The following is a 16,379-nucleotide window of genomic DNA, read 5'->3' as shown; positions in this document are numbered from 1 at the left end:
CTCAAGGGAGAGCAGTGTCCTCTGACTCCTTCCCATAGGAGGAAGGATCTGCATCTCTGAGTACCTCAGGCAGGAGGACATGCAGGGGAAGACAGTCCTCTTGGACAGTGTCTTTCAGTAGTTTGGGGGCATAAACATCAAATCCAACACTTCATCCCACAAACTGCAAATCCCTGACAGTCAGGTCACAGACCCACGGCTTGGCATGGTCTGTATTAGACTCTTCACCAAGCTTTTAGTTTTTAGCCTAGCTCTAGTAATATGTGAGATGCACAGAGGAAGAGAGTGGAACACCCTGTCCTGCATTAGGACACAAAGAATTTAACTAAAACCCCTCTGAAATTAGCCTGAGCCTGTGAGGTGTTGTAGCACTGCAGAAACACAGCTCTACTAGAATAGAATGAAAGGGAATATTTTCAAAGCTGATCTGGCCAAAAAGACCAGAAGATCAGTTGTGTATGGACATAATCAGCTATTGCCAGCTCAGGAAAGCACCTGTGTGTGGGATCACACAGTACCAGGTGCTTCAGAGTGGCCCTAAATAGGGACAAAGCTGCAGCCTCAAGGTCTCTTAGGGCAACTGGGCTCTGACACAGCACTTAGCTCAGTGTTTATCAAAAAAAAAGGCAGGCAGGTATGACAATAAGTATCAAATTATATTTATCATGGAAAAGGAGATAAGTTCCCTCTTTTCCTGAGCAGTGCTTCAGTTTCACTGGTTGCTCAGCACAAGTCAGAATTACACTGGAGGGCAGAAGTCTGCTGCTGCTGGATCAACAAAGCCTCTCTGATAGCTGAATAATTAAGAAAGACAACGCTTCTGTCAAGCCTCTTTTAACCATTAATTGCTTCAGTGCTATATTTACAACTGTTACATAATCTTAAAGGTTGCTTATGATATAATGAAGAAACCCAGAAGGTTGCCAGCTTAAATAATATTTCATGTATGTGTTAAAATTAGTTATCCATCCTAATTCATTTATGTTGTTACAGTCCTGGGACTTGGACAATCTTCATTTTGGCTTATTTATGGTTTTATAATAAATTTTGCTGCAGTATGGAGCTAAATTATTTTTTAAATACTGATGCAGATTGGATTATTACTCAAAAGTAGAACCAAAAATCAACAGATGTAAGATATATATTTAAACTAATTCCCATCACATCACAGCAGAAACAGGCACATGGCATGTGGATCCTTTTTCCTCTACCGACCATCTGATTTCTGCCTGTGATCATTAATTTAGCACATACTGAATTGTATTTTCAAATACAGCTCAAAACAAATGAACACATGCTTCTGTTTTCAGACTCCAATCATTCTGTTGTGGGTAACCTTTATTTTAAGGCTATCTGTACCCTGACAGCCAGCAGCATTATTTACCAGTGGAATGTCTAATGGCCCAGTTCTGCAGATGTTGGAATTTCTATGTGATGGTTGCATTTTGTCAGTAGTCGCTGTCTGTCCAGAATAGACTTTAGGAACAGCTACAAATTGATCTCTATAGCAAGAAGTAAGTGCTGGGAAAAAGGGGGTGAGACTGTGCCCCTGTGGGCTTGGTCAGCAGCAGCTTATGAGTTGTTTTTTGAATCTCCCACCAGCTGGACTTCAGGCAAATACCCAGCAAAAGTGTAAAAATGCAGCTTAAACTAGGACTTGCACAGCTAAAAGCTGTGCTATGGCTTCATCTTAAAAGGTGTAATTTTAAAGAACTAGACAATAACGTCTCCTGAACATTGTGAAACAGAGCAAATAAAATATGAACAAATGTAATTCTATGAGCTGTTCCCTTCACGTTAGCAAGATGGCTCTCCGGAGTCTCGTTACTTGCACTAAAAGGATGTGCAGTTTGCAACTTTTGTTGGAAAGGAAAACTCTCACATGCAGAAATTGCATATTTTTACACTTAATTCAGGTCCTTGCAGAGGAGGTTTCTGAGTCGCGCAGCTTTTTATTTCATTAGCAACAATATTGCCACAATGAGTGATATTAGAACTACATGAACAGCAAAAATATTTGAAACATTATTGGCAGGAAAGACAGCAAATTTGCTGCTGGTGGTGCCTGTTCTAGGGTCTGAAAAAGCAGACTGAGCAGCTGCTGCTGGGGGAGTTGCTGACATTCGTATAGAGGCTTGTTAGTAGTTACTGTTGGGCAGGTAAGGTGAAGCTTTCTAGCACTATTAAATGTTACTCTGTCTTTATAACTTATCTGAGGTTCTTGGCTCTCTATTGAAACATAGCTCTTTATCTTCTTTGTTTAGCTACCACTCAGCTTCTGAGATGGTGGCAAAAGAATGGACAAAACATGAAATCATGGAGACCAGTGAGATTTTCTAAGGGTTCTTAATGCAGCTGCAGTCAATGGCATCATTGAGAGCTGAAAGGCAAAATAAAACCCCTATTAACCCCATCACATATAATGGACTGGTCTCTGTTTGCTAGTATCTGTATGAATGTAGAACTGTAGACCCCAGAAACTTAGACTTTAGCAAGCTGATCTGTATAATGAAGGAAGGAAAGAAAAAAAAAAAAAACATTACTCCTGCCTTACTTAGAAAAAATTGAGATATATATTGAGATACATAATGGTGATATAAAAAATCTCCCAAAAAGTGAGGACTAAGAAGTAGATTACAAGATGTTCAGGCTGTTTTAGAGAGTTGGTGAGATCTTCACAGTGGGACTGATCTGGCACAAAGGCAGCTTCTCCACAGCCCAGCTGACTGCTGTGTAAAGAGACATCTGCCCAACAGCCAGAGCCCTGCCCTGCAGCTTGGGTGGGCACTCTGGAGGGAGTGGGGAATGACAAAGATCCAAGTATTTGTCAGCCAATTTGGGAATTATTCCTCCAAGCAGCACCACAGTACAAACCATATTAAAATCAGGTATTGCCTACTGCAGCTATTTCTTTGGTAGCCTTTGTGAGGACATCTCATGACCTCAGCCTTATGAAAGCACAAACCTCACAGTTTCTCCAAACTTTCAGCTTTCCTTAGCCCAGGGGAGCTGCCGTTTCCAGAGCTCTCCCTCATTTCAGGTTTCCTGATTCCTCATCAGAGGAAGGGCACTGTGTGAGGGGAGCCTATACCCAATGTGAACATTTTAACACAGCCTGCTTTCAGCCAGGGTGGAGGAGGAGCTCTCTCTGCAGCCATCCATGGCTTTGGGAAAGGATGGATTGCTCTTGCTGCCTGCTCTTCAGGAGCATCTCTGTGGCCAGTCCCTCTGCCTCAGACTGGCATGGAAGGTTTTGCTCTGTGCCCTGCAGCTCCACAGCCCACATGCATCAGGGACAGGAGGGAAAGAGCTGCAGGAGAGGGATGTTGCAGACCAAGGAGCTACTCCTTCCCCTCAGCCCAAGACTCACCCAGCACCAAATTGTGACAGGCTCATTCATCCCCAGGCTCTGCTCAGCTTCTGCCCCTGTTATACAGACCAGACTGAGAACAGCAGGCAGGAAGGTGGGTGGTAGCTGGGGGGAAGATTAGGAAATGGCAAGCTGAGGTTTAAGAACAGTTAAGAGAAAATGTGAGGTCTTTGATATTTTAAAGTATAGTTCACAAGGAACCCACAACACCATGGTTTCCCAGGCAGAAGCAGCACACCATAATCCTGAGCAAATGCTGTAGCCTTTCTGAAATGCAGAGATAATTTAGAAGGAAGATATATTAAGTGTTCTGGCGTTACTTTTTTAACAGCTGTGAAAGCCTCTTTGCATCTCTTCAAAAAATTGCTGCTTATATGGGAAAACTGACTAAGCTGCTTTTTGTTTTCAGGCGAGCTCTGCAGTGGATCAGGCTGTGAGGCAAACAGCAAACACCACCTCCACATGGCCAGGCTAGAAACATGCTAATATGTTAACATATCCATATCCAAAATTCCATGGTCCCTAGTACCATAAAGGCTGTAGACCGAAAGGATGGGACAGCTGAGATCTGTTTTCAGGGCCAGAGTCCACAACTTTCCACTAACAGCCTTAAAAAAAAAAATATAAACATGCTTTTCCTTCTGTGCATGCCATGCAGACTGACTGCTGACCAGGAATCATCCTACTGCACAGTGGACTTCAGCTCCAGCCCCAGGAACTTGCCTCAGTTTTCAGGGAAATTATAACAGGAAAAGAAAATGAACACCAAGCAGTAGTGTAAAGGTCTGAGGTAAGGAGACTAATGGCAAGCTTTAAGACAATTTACTGTTCTCTAAATTCCCAATCAACAGGTTTTGTTGCAGTGCACCAGCTGGTGGTTTCTCATGGCAGCTGCTGCCTTAACCCAAAGTGGGTTTTGAGGTGAGGCTGAGCGGCAGTCAGGTTGATAGGCTTCAAACTTTTGAAATTATATTTATCTCACACATAAAATAAAATATGTTAGAAAGGAATTTGGGGCAGGCAGAAGGATTTAAATCAACGACAGCCACCTAATGAGTAAAGGAAGGAGCCAACCTAGGTGCTAATTAGTAAGAAGGACAGGTAGGACAGAAGTAACTGGAGATCTTTGAAAATTAGGAAGGTAAACTGGGATATGCTCTAGAGAAGGAGGATGTGAGAAGAATTGGCAGACCCAGAGTAGCAAAACAGTATTGTAGTTGCAGCATTAGTTATGCTTTAGGCAATACTGGACATATCATCAGGTCTGGATAAAAAAACCAGGCACAAGCAGCTCCCCACTCACCAAGTTCCTCACAGTGGTGCCACCAGACCCAACAGTGCCAGACTGAGCCCAGTGCAGTGTTTGCAGTAACTGCACTGCTGATGGAAGCTCATTCTGAGCAAAGTAAACCACCTCAAAATGCCCAGACAAAACTGAATCTCTGGGTCTATTCATCTCTTCTTCCTGCACTCCTGTTCTGGCACAAGGCAGTGTTTCTAACAGCAGGCTGCAGACAGCTCTCAGCCAGATTCTCCTAAGGTAAGTGCTGTGTCTAAAGTACAAGTAAATAATTTAATAAAGCTTCTTTCCAGAACTTGCATGAAAAAAGCTCTATGGAATTGTTAGGTTGGCACTTAAGGGACCTTTTCTCCATACACAGTCCTCAGTCTCTTAGCAGACTCCAATGCCCTCATTTATTAATAGGGAATTAAATTCTGACTTCACTGGGGCTGTCAGGTTCAGGGTTTTGTTTTTGGTTTACTGGTTGGATTTCTTTGTTTATTTGATTGTTTGCCTCCTGGTGAGGAAAAAGAGCAGTATGTTCAGTATAAAAGAGAAAATCAAATGCACTTCTTAACTATACACAAGAAAGGAGAACCTGCCCCTCACAGCACATCATTTCCAAGGGAGTTAATACTGCTGATTCATTTTCAGGGCTGTTTTACTGATGTGGGAGTTATACAAGAAGAAATAAACTAAAAAAAATACCAAAAAAAGCCCTACAAACCCAATAAAAAAAAAAGTGTTTTGCTGTTTACTCTTGGATACTTTGTACATCATGTTGGTTCGGTTTTTTTTTGTTTTTTTTTTTTTTTTTTGCTTATGTGGATGATGATCTACCCTCTCCCCATTTCACAAAGTAAGCTCTTTAAAGATACTCTGTGTAATGTGTGTAATAACACTTTGTTTCAGGCAGGTTTCTCTGAGTCTATCTACTTACTGAGAAAAGACTAATAGCTCCTTTCAGACCTTGAAACCACATAATTTTAGCAGTGTAACTTAATGTCTTAGGAGGAAACTGCATAGTCGCTCTGGGAATGAGTAAAGGTCCCTCTGCCTGCCAGGGTTTGTCCAGTCCTTGCACTTGACTTTCCCAAGGGCACTCTCTAATCTGTTTTCAACAATCCAAATATTTTTTTTTTTTTTTTGCTTTATCCACCTAGATTTGGAAGCAATGTGCACATTTATGGATATGCTTGGCAGCTTCACACTGAAGGTTGTTTTCTTTGTTTTCTTTGTTTTCTTTAACTTTCTCTGAAGGAGAAAATCCCAGGGCAAAACCCTTACTACAAAGCACACCCTGAGCTGTGAAGGTGACCTTTCTCTTTCATTTTTCTGGAATTTTTTTAAACTCATGCAGAGTCATCAGATGTTTGTCTTGACTTTTTTTTTTTCTTTTCAGTTTAAAAAAGTAAAGAAAACACATTACTTGTTTCTTCACTTTCCAAAAGTAAAGAAAACACATTACTTGTTTCTTCACTTTCCAAAAGTAAAGAAAACACATTACTTGTTTCTTCACTTTCCAAAAGTAAAGAAAACACATTACTTGTTTCTTCACTTTCCTTTCTCTTGTATGACTATATGGTCGCCTCTTATACTGGAAATCTTATGGCACTGAGACCCTGACCAGTACCCTAGGCAGGAACTGGGCGTTGAAAATGTGCTACAACAAGGTAGATTTAAAAAAAAACAAAACAGGAGTATTGAGCTCTGAAGGAGTGAAATGCATTTTTGCTTCTGGGATTTACTATTGCTTTAAATAAGTCACTTGGTACTGACCATTTATGGTTAGATTTTTTTTTTTATTTTACTGGTATCTTCTTTTAGGGAGCAGATTTACCTAAGAAACACTTAAATTAAGAAACAAATAGAAACCAAAGTCTCATTTTATTGAATATGACAGGTCCGCAGCACGCAGTCTAATAAAATCCAGACCTCATGCAGAACATGAGAGCTCTGCCAGTCTCTGTCTCCCAGAGAATTTAATGTCTCCAACTGCTTTTTGCACCAAAAGACATTCCAACTCCTCTTCTTCAAGCCAAATACTTTTACTGGTTTCCAGATTTTTTTCAGATTAAAAATATTCACCTGAGAAACTTCATTCAGTTTAAAACTGACAAAAGCTGTTATTTCTATGAAGCTGAGAAGCAGCCAGGCTCTATGGGGCAAACAAACAAAACCCGGGTCATATTTGGTTCAGAAAACTCCAGTTCTAGCAGACATATGGATTGGTCCTCTAATTATTTGTTTGACTTTTAAAAATATTATTAAAAACAGAATGAAAGAAGCAATGAAAAGAGAGATTTTTGAGATTCTGCATAACTGTTACTGAAAAAGATTATTATTTAATGAGACAATTTGATCTGCTTACCTTGTCTTGACCTGTGCTTAAGTTCTTTTAGTGTGATTGCTAAAATAAAAATACAGTTTCACATTCCTTGAATGCCATACTGCGATGTCCAAGGAAAGTCCAGAGGCAACTTCTCAGGCTGGAAGCATCCAAAGCGTTTTAACCAGGAGCTGGGAGGAAGACAGGCTTTACCTTCTCCACAACGTGTTGCAGAGTGTGTGCCCAAGGTGGTGCCAATAGGGAAGGCTGAAACATCCTTGCAGACTTGTGTCAACCCATTCTCATTGTGGTTTCATGGGTTGGAAATGAAACTTCACACAGAAACCAGATTCAGCTTGTGTAAGGCACAGAATGCCAGATATGGCCTGATACTTGCATTCAGGTACAACATGCCTGGCTCCCAATTTTAGCATAAATTCAAAACTTTCCCTGCTCTGAAGTTCTCTCTCTGCAAGGCAGAGCAGTTGTGCAGACCTGCTGAACAAGCTGGTCAAGTACTGCAAACTCCTCACTGTTTTTCCTGTAGCATTTGAAGGCTGGTTTACAGGCCCTCAGTTCTGCTGATGTCCATTCATGACCCTGTCTGGGAGCACTGCTTGGTCCTGTGTCCACTGACATCCCGAGCTCCTGAGCTGTGGCCATTGGCAATGGCACTTTGTGCAGCATTGCTGATTTCACCTTGGGCTTTGAGAGCACTTGGAGGAAAGTTATTGGATTAAATCTGGCTATATAAAACTAGAAATATTTGTACAAGCTGTTTATACAAAAATGAAAACAGCAGAAATGTTTTCAGTAGGGAAAGAAAGAGGTGGCAAATCATATTTTCCAGTTATGGAATTCATTTGCACTGAATGTATCTCTATGAAAAAGCATTGGACTTACATCAAGTGGGTTTAATTGTGCCTTTGCCATGGCCCAGTGTGTTTCTTTTCCTTCCTTTCTTGATTACTCCCTTGTTCAACATGATTTCTAGTTTTCAATATGCAGCACCCCAGTTGAGCTATTTGCATTCATTAACCTTTCAACCTGAATTTTGGATTTTGTTTTGACTTTACAGCTTTGGTTTTATTCTTTCTTTTCTCTTTTTCTGCTAGATTCTTTTCCTTCCTCCCCTTCCCCCTCCCTTCAATCTTGAACTAAAGAGAGTCAGATTTGGCTAAAAAGAGCACAAGTTTTAAAAAGTAACTCTCTGTGCAAATGAACCCCTCATATAAACCTTCTCCTGTTTTTTAGTGCATTTATTTCTTGGATGTTGTCAAGCAATTCTTTGCACTGCTATACCTTCCCTAAGGGTTTCCCCTTAGAATGCTCCCATATTTTTCTTTTCCTGATGATCCTCTATTTGTCTACTGGCTGCAGAAGTATAGGCAGAATTTTACATCACTGATTTTTTCTTCAGACCAATACAAAGTAATACTTCTAATTGCGTCTCAGTCCCAATGTTTCAATCACAATTCCTCATCCAATAGCTGCTATCAGCTCCGTCTGTTCTTGAAGTTGAATGTCTCACTTCAGTGAGAGCTGCAGGAACATAATTGTCCTTGTCATCCTGTCTGACTTTGAATGCTTCACTGGCAATAGGGACCTAAAATTGCATTTGGACTTCATGCAGATACCTAATGATCCTGGTCCTCCCAATCATACCCCTCTTCCCATTCACACATTCGAGTGTTTTTCTTTGTGTATTGTTTCTCACTTTTGTTCAGATGAAATTTCAATAATTGCTGTACCTGCTGTACTGATAAAGAATGTCATGCACATCTCAGTTCAGCAGAAGGGTCCTGACTCATGCATTTAGGACAGATCTATCTCACCACTGACAACAGGTAACAACTACACCACTTCTGGCAACTGAGTGAGGTCAGGGCACCTCTTCTTTAAAAGCGCCTTTTCTCTAAAAGCACCTCTTCCCATGAGGAAGTGCTGTGGGCTAACTCCAGCTGGGTACCTCCACTGAGCAAATCACATCAGCCCTCTAAAATATTCCCCAAGTGTCTGAGAGATCTTCTTCTGTTTGATATTGTTTTCCTCTTCCCTGATGTATGAGGTCAAGTTTCTGAGACTGAGTATTGATGACTGTGAGGACTTCTTGGGGCTGTTCCTTACAGATGGGGAAGGGCAAGAAAGGAGAAGAAGACCAGTTATGAGAGGATAAATGTTCAAATCTAGTTCTCAGTTTGAAAACTCCTTCCACAAACAACAAAACCCTCCAAAGAACCTTTGGAAACCTGAAGGCAGAGATGTGAACATCAAGCAAGTTTTCAATCTGCAGAAATGCATCTATACTTTTGTGTTTGTCATTTCTGCACTGAAATTTCAAACCTTTTTTATGCTGTCTTGTAACAATCTTCTTATCATCTTATCGCCTCCTGTTTGATCTTCACTGTTGGAGCCTGCGTTCATAAGTCAATGGGAGATACTTGCACATGCAACTTGTGGCAGGTACAAGTATCTCCCATTGGCACTTACTCCACGGAGCAAGACACTATCCTTGGAGAAAAATTCCAGCCAGAGCAAGTGTTAAGTGATATATGTTAAACAGAGATAGGAAAAAAAAGTGGTAACTCTGTGGTTTTTGGTAGTTTGTAAAAAAGACCTTTTCAAATAGTCTTGTGTTGGTAACATGAGAGGAGATGACCCCAGCTCCAGTACATCTGGATTACTGAATTAATTCCTGCTGAGTGCAGGATCACAGCAAAACTGAAAACTTTTTGGCGTACAGTAACAGATAGTTTCTTTATCTGGTAAACCACCTCCACCGGAAAATGGTATGGCATGGCATGGCAAATCTGTATGAGAACTGAGCAGAGTCCCTGTTGTTTCCTTTCAGCAGTGAAGAATATGAACATGAGGATGCTGAAGGTTGAAACAAGCCTCAGAAATGCAAAATATCTCACCTAGGAGAAGTAAAAAAAAATAAGATAATGAGACTGGAATAAATTGCTTTTTGCTTTCTTCCTCCTATTTTTTTCCTTTTAAATTTTACAGGAGAAAAAGCTTATTTTTAAATGTGTACATAAATTCCTACCTAGTCACACATAGCTGTCACTCCAGAAGGAACAGTATAAGTAGCAGGAGGCTAAGGATGGGAATCTGGGTTTCATCAGCATGATGTGGTCAGACTGTTGTGGTGCCCAGGACCAGGATGACAGGAACAGAGCAGCCCTGTTGCTACTGTTTGCACATGGAGCCATTCTGCCTCTTGGCTTCCTGGTTTTCTCTTACTCCTGGAGAAGACAGCACCTACTGCTTGAATTTCAGCACTTCCCCAAGCTTGTTCTGGGCCTCCTAAGCTCTTACTCTATTTACTGTCTAGAGGAAGAAGAAGATTTATAGAGTTATAAAACTCTGGAGAACCAAGTGCAAAAAAGCAAATAAAGCATATTTCAGATTTCTGCTATAGGTTGTTATGGGAGCTGTGGCCTGTTATCTACAGTTTTCAGTACTAGATATTTCAGATGAGTTACTTTTAGATATTTTTTGCAGCTGAATTGAGTAAAATTAGCAAACAGCCCCTCCTAAATTGCTTTGGATGAAGGGTGTTTTCATTTCGTTTTTTTTTTAAGAAAGAGAAAGAAGCATATGTTTTTTAAACTGAAAGAAAATCTGCCTTTCTGCCTGAGGGTGTCAGCAGATATTTGAAATTCTTCTGGAAGAAAAAAGAGCCCGTGTGTCTTTCTTAAAAACAATCTGCACTTTCTGCTGTCTTCTGAAGGAAAGAACATTTCTGCACCAGCAAGTATTTATCAACTGCTTTAAAATATTTGGCTGGGAGATCTGAAGGAACAGAAGCTTTCCAGGAGTCTTGTGCCACCTAGATCAGCGTTTTCTGACCACCAGTGGCCCCCACTTGACTTAAAATCCTTGCACCCTCACTTTTATGATAGCTTGCATATGGTTTTTGCCATCAGTGGTAGTCTCCAGCAGCCCAGGCTGTATGTGAAATTTGAATATTATGGATTATCTGTTTGGATGCCTTTGGTCTTGAAAAGCTTCTGTTTTGAAAGATGATGTGATGGCAGTGGCCAGATGTATCAGGGGCTGAGCTTTCCAGGCTCACTGTGCTAGCACCATGAATTTGGAATATATCCTGTTCTTACCATCTTTTCCTGGTGAGAACTGCCCCTGTCACAGCTGGTGTGTGGCTGTTCCTTCATGATCAGTGTGTAACATTTATAACCTCTGTGAGTGTGGTGGGACTTGTGGCTCAGCTGTTGAAGTGAAAAGGTCAGCACATACCCTTGTTCCCTATGTGGTGGGAAAGAAAGATTTCAAGACAGATAATCACAGATCAAAGCACAGCTGAGGGCAAAGGCTGTGGTTTCCAAAGGAGGTAGTAATGTTTGAGAAGTCAGGTGCTTGGGCAGGAAACTACACAACCTGCTCAACAGAGTATTTCAGTGTATGGATTACCCATCCTGAGGCTCTGCTAAGGCTTTGCTCTTGTTTAGGGGCTCTCAATGGGGAGCTGCTAGATGCACTCCAGGAAGAAATACATCACAGTGGAGATGGTACTTCTCCAACACCACTTGGACCTCCCCATCCCACCAGCAGGTACTGAAACAGAGCTATCACTCACGCAGCCACTGCTACAAACAGGGAATCTGGCCTTTCTCCCAAGCCTGTTTTGCAGGACTTGGAGTTGATCCTCACCCCTCAGCTTCACGTGAGAATGAGTGCCTTGCCACTTTCCCCCAGTGAATGGATTTTGAACACAATCATCCCTTTGGTTCACTCATTTCTACCTGTGCACACTGACAGAAAGAAAAACAATGACATTAACTGGTGTCACTGAATCATGAAATCACAGGGTGTTTTGGATTGGAAGGGACCTCAAAGAATTTTAAAGCCTGGACTTTCAAGGTTCCAACCCTGCTGCCATGGGCATCCCACTAGACTGGTGGTTCACAGCCCCATCCAACCTGGCCTTGAACACTTCCAGGGATGGGACATCCAGTTTCTCTGGGCAACCTGTTCCAGTGTCTCATCTTTCTCACAGTAAAGAATTTTTTTCTAATATCTAACTGAAATCTCCTCTTTCATTTTGAATTCATAGTTTGTCCTGTCACCACAGTTCCTGATGAAGAGGCCTCCTCTGGCTTCCCTACAGGTCCCCTTCAGGTACTGCAAGGCTGCTGTGAGATCTCTACACAACCTTCTCTTCTTCAGGCTCAACAGCCCCAACGTTCTCAGTCTGTCTTCACAGGCGAGGTCCTCCAATCCTCTTACCAACTTTGTGGCCTCCTCTGGACTTGCTCCAACAGTTCCATGTCCTTTCTGTGCTGGGGCCCCCAGAACTGGATGCAGCACTCAGGGTGGAGTCTCACAAGTGCAGAGTAGAGGGGGAGAATCACTTGCCTCATCCTGCTGCCCAGATCCTTTTGTTGTAGCCCAGGATTCATTTGGCTTTCTGGGCTGCAAGTGCTCAGTGCTGGCTCAGGGTGAGTTTTCCATTAGCCATCATCCCCAAGCCCTTCTCGACACGGCTGCTCTCAACCACTCCTCTGCCCAGCCTGTAGTTGTGAATGTAAGTCCACGTTGTTTCCCCCACATTTATTTCATATCATGAGTAGGAAACTGTTAGTATACATTTTAGTTGAGGAGGTTTGCTGGCTTAAAGTGTTCTGTAACAAAGAGTTACCTGCAGGGTATTTATTGTTATTATTATCCCTTGCATTTATTTTTCACTCAGCAATCCACTGTTAGCTTTCCAATCTTGAAGGAACCCGTGGGTTTCGGGCTGTAAATCCCCCCGGCTAGCTTCAGATTTAAGCCCGCACGGATCCTACATGGACGAAGTAAAGGACGAGAAGCGCTCTTTCTCCACGTGGTTCTGATGTCCTGTTTATTAGCTGGAAGGGGACATCTGCATCGTAGGGCATCCAGGTGAATAAAGAGGAAGAGCTCCAAACCCAAAGGACATTTATACCCGCGGAATGGGAGGCGGGGACGGAAGGCCGCAGCCAAGGGGACACCAGTGAGGAGGGGCAAAGGGAGGGGCTACAGGGGACAGACCACGTCACCAAGGGAAACGAGGGGAACAGTTCACCCAGTGCAGAACATCTAAATACCTATATAGTGCATCACAACACAATCTGTTGATTATTTCAAGACATCACCAAAGCTACTGGAAACTTCATCTGCATCCAAAAGCCTTTTTAGTTAGATTTACTTTAAGAATTTATAAAGAAGCATGGACAAAATTGACTGCCATTCCTGTAGAAAATCCAAAATACCTTGTCTGCGAGGTATTCGGTTCACAGACAGTAACACTGTGAGAAACTGAGCTTCCTCAGGCTCAGGATAGCTTTTTTTTGCCACTGTTGTGTTTTCATTGGTTTTGTAATGGCAGTAGCTGTCACATTTTTCTATGAACAAATTTTGTGTATGAATATGAGTAATTTATATTATTTTAATCTGAATATTTCTGTATTTCCAACTGCACTTGATATCCTTCTTTTAAAGTAATATCCTTTTTTCTTCTCCCACAAAGTATGCCATTCTACCCAGAAATGGGGTATGACTTCACATAGAAATAACTTCTGCTTACATCAATGTTCAAATTGATTTGTTGTCACAGTATACAATTTGTATATTTATTCTGCAGATGGCTTGCTTAAATTCATGTAAAATTTTTTGTAAGCTGTTCTTTCTCCTCTTCTTCCCGTCAAATGCATGATAAAAATGAAAATAGTGCATCAGGTATATGGTCATAGTTTATTTTTCATGCTCAGTTGCTGGGATGGCTTCCCAGAATGTAGCTCAGCTGCTTCCAGAAATAGTTTTGCAAAATCACACTCAAGCAGCAAATCCTGAAGTGAAATCTGAGAGAAACTAAACCACATGAGACCAAAAAGAGGTTTTCACACACCTCTGTGAATCCAACTCATACCATTTCACACAACAATCATTAATATTTTCCCCTATGTTTTCATCTTTTTTATATTCAATACATATTGCTTTTATTCTTTGCTAGACATTTTAATTCACTGTGACGAAGTTCAGCTAGATATTTAGGAGCATTCCCTCTTTCCCCTCTCCCCAAAACACATTTATTTGGGGGTAGAAGGGTAAATTTCTATTCTGAATCTATATTGAGCTGTTGAGCTCCTCTCTAGACAACTGTAAACAGAGTCACATATCTAGAACACAAATACCTTCGGAGAGAAAGTCCTGCACCTTAATATTCTCGTGCACCTGCTGTACTGTAGCAGAGCACATTCTGGTGCCAGTCTGAGCTTTTTGATGCAGAAAAGTTGGAAGAGCAAAAATGTGAAAAAAAACAAACCCTAGTTTATGGGTAGGAGTGGATGTCTTGGTCACCTTTAGCTTCTTACCAATACTTTTCACTCTTTCCCAGCCAGCTGGCCTCCTTGAAAGAAATGCAAGTGAGGAATACCAGTGTGGATGTACCAGTAAAAATGGAGAGGTACCCAAGGGAAAGATGATAGTCTGGAATGGGCCAAGAGGGCAATGAAGGCAGGACTTTGTACAGAATGGGAATGGGATGCTCCACTGTGTTAAAAACCACTCCAGGTGAAGCATTATCAGCTTTAAGTGTTCGGAGCACCCTTGCTGAAGTTCCTGTATGTGAGAATATGGCATTTATTTAACAGTGAAGATATATTTGACATTAATCAGGTGCTGCAGCTTTCCATAAAAACAAGCAGGAAAAACTGGCTCTTGCAGCAGGTGAAATAATTTTCCTGCTTAGTTCCCAGGGTAAGGATGGGGACTTGTGTTTGCCCATCACTAACAGGGCATCTAATATGAGGCAATTCCAACAGAAAAACTTGGAGACACGAGAGAAATTCAACATGTGGAACATGAAACATAAATAGCAGGATGTGCAGTAAATGTTCTCCAGGGTTGCTAAGTGATGTGCTGGGCGTGGGCAAGAGCGATGCCGTCCTGGGAGCGCTCCAACTTGCCAGCCCTTAATGGAATCATCTTCTGCCCAAGATGCCCAAAAGGTAAAAATTCATTTGAGAATGAGGGGAGAGCAGTGGAGAGTGCATTAAGAAACTACTGAAGAGAAACAACAGCTTTTGAAGTGTACATCCCTTAATAAAACATGTGGCAAAAGCTTGAAAGGCCCAGGTGGAGCCATTTCCAAAGGCACAGGATAAGTCAGTCTCATTTCTTACCTTAGAAATGTTTCCATGTCTTCTTCCCTTCAGAAAACTTCCTATTTAATCCCAAAACATGGCACAGAAGCCCATGCATCTGGTGGCTTGGGCATTGAAAGAGGTGGCTTGGGCATGGAGCAAGATTCCCCAACGCTCTGACAACCCAGAGGAAGCTGAAGAGAGGAGGAACTCCATGAGGTTCTTGACACAGCTTGTCAAAATTTAATTGGTGTCTTCTGGATGAAAATCTTGCTATAAAAAATGAAATACTTTGCTAGCCCTGGGAATAGAAGGAATTAGGAGGACTCTGCTCTTGACAGACTTACACCTGTATGATGGATATTCTTAAGGAAACTTCTCAAAGTGAATGTGAAAAAGGCTGTTCATTATTTTCCATGAACAGTTTAAACTCTGTCTCTCCTGTTGATGGATTTTAAATCTGTAGAGATGTATTTTTGGTCTCTTCAGTCCCAATTAGTTTCCTGGCCATATCCCAGCTGTGTGTAAGGACAAAGGACTGTCGCTTCCCTCACTTTCCTGAGAGTTGTGGTGCATTAGCCCTGGTAACAGCCAAGCAGCCCCTCAGCTGCTTGTTCCTCAGCTCAAATTGATGAGAGAAATTTGGATAAAAATGTTAATGGATCAAGATGATGTGAGTGGGATTATTTGCCAATTAACATTGCAGGAAAACTAGACTTGAGGAAAATCAATTTATTGCCCCAGCTGCTTACATGGGCAGGGACAGCCCAAACACAGGACATGCCTTCAGTAGCTACCTGGCACCTCAAGGTGTGAGTAATCTGCACTTATTCTCATGGCTGTGATTTGTATTTTAAAGTTTCTTTTGAAATTGCACTGGGAACCAGACACCTGACCTCCTCAAGGCCCACAGTTCTTGCCAAAGAAAAGCAGCAAGCTCCTCTTTTCTGTGAAATAACTCAAGGTCCAAGGTAGAACCATGTACCCGCTTTTCTGCACCATCGGAAATTCCCAATTACATCCTTCCTCCTTTAGTAAGAAACTGCTACACCATGAAAATCAAATATGCAAAAGAAACTGACACCCAAGAGGTTAAACAGGCATTGGCTTCTGGCCATCAGCAAAAGTTTATGCACAAATAATTCATTCCTGTTGGGTTTTATCAAGTAACTGTACAGGAACAGACTAACACCAGTGACCTCTCAGACTATTTTTTTTCATGTTTCCTCTGTTCAAAGGGCTTTTCTTCTACAAAGGAAGGATATTTTC

Source organism: Motacilla alba, chromosome 2 (assembly GCF_015832195.1).
Source record: "Motacilla alba alba isolate MOTALB_02 chromosome 2, Motacilla_alba_V1.0_pri, whole genome shotgun sequence".
NCBI classification, from domain to species: Eukaryota; Metazoa; Chordata; class Aves; order Passeriformes; family Motacillidae; genus Motacilla; species Motacilla alba.
This window is presented reverse-complemented; position numbering follows the sequence as displayed.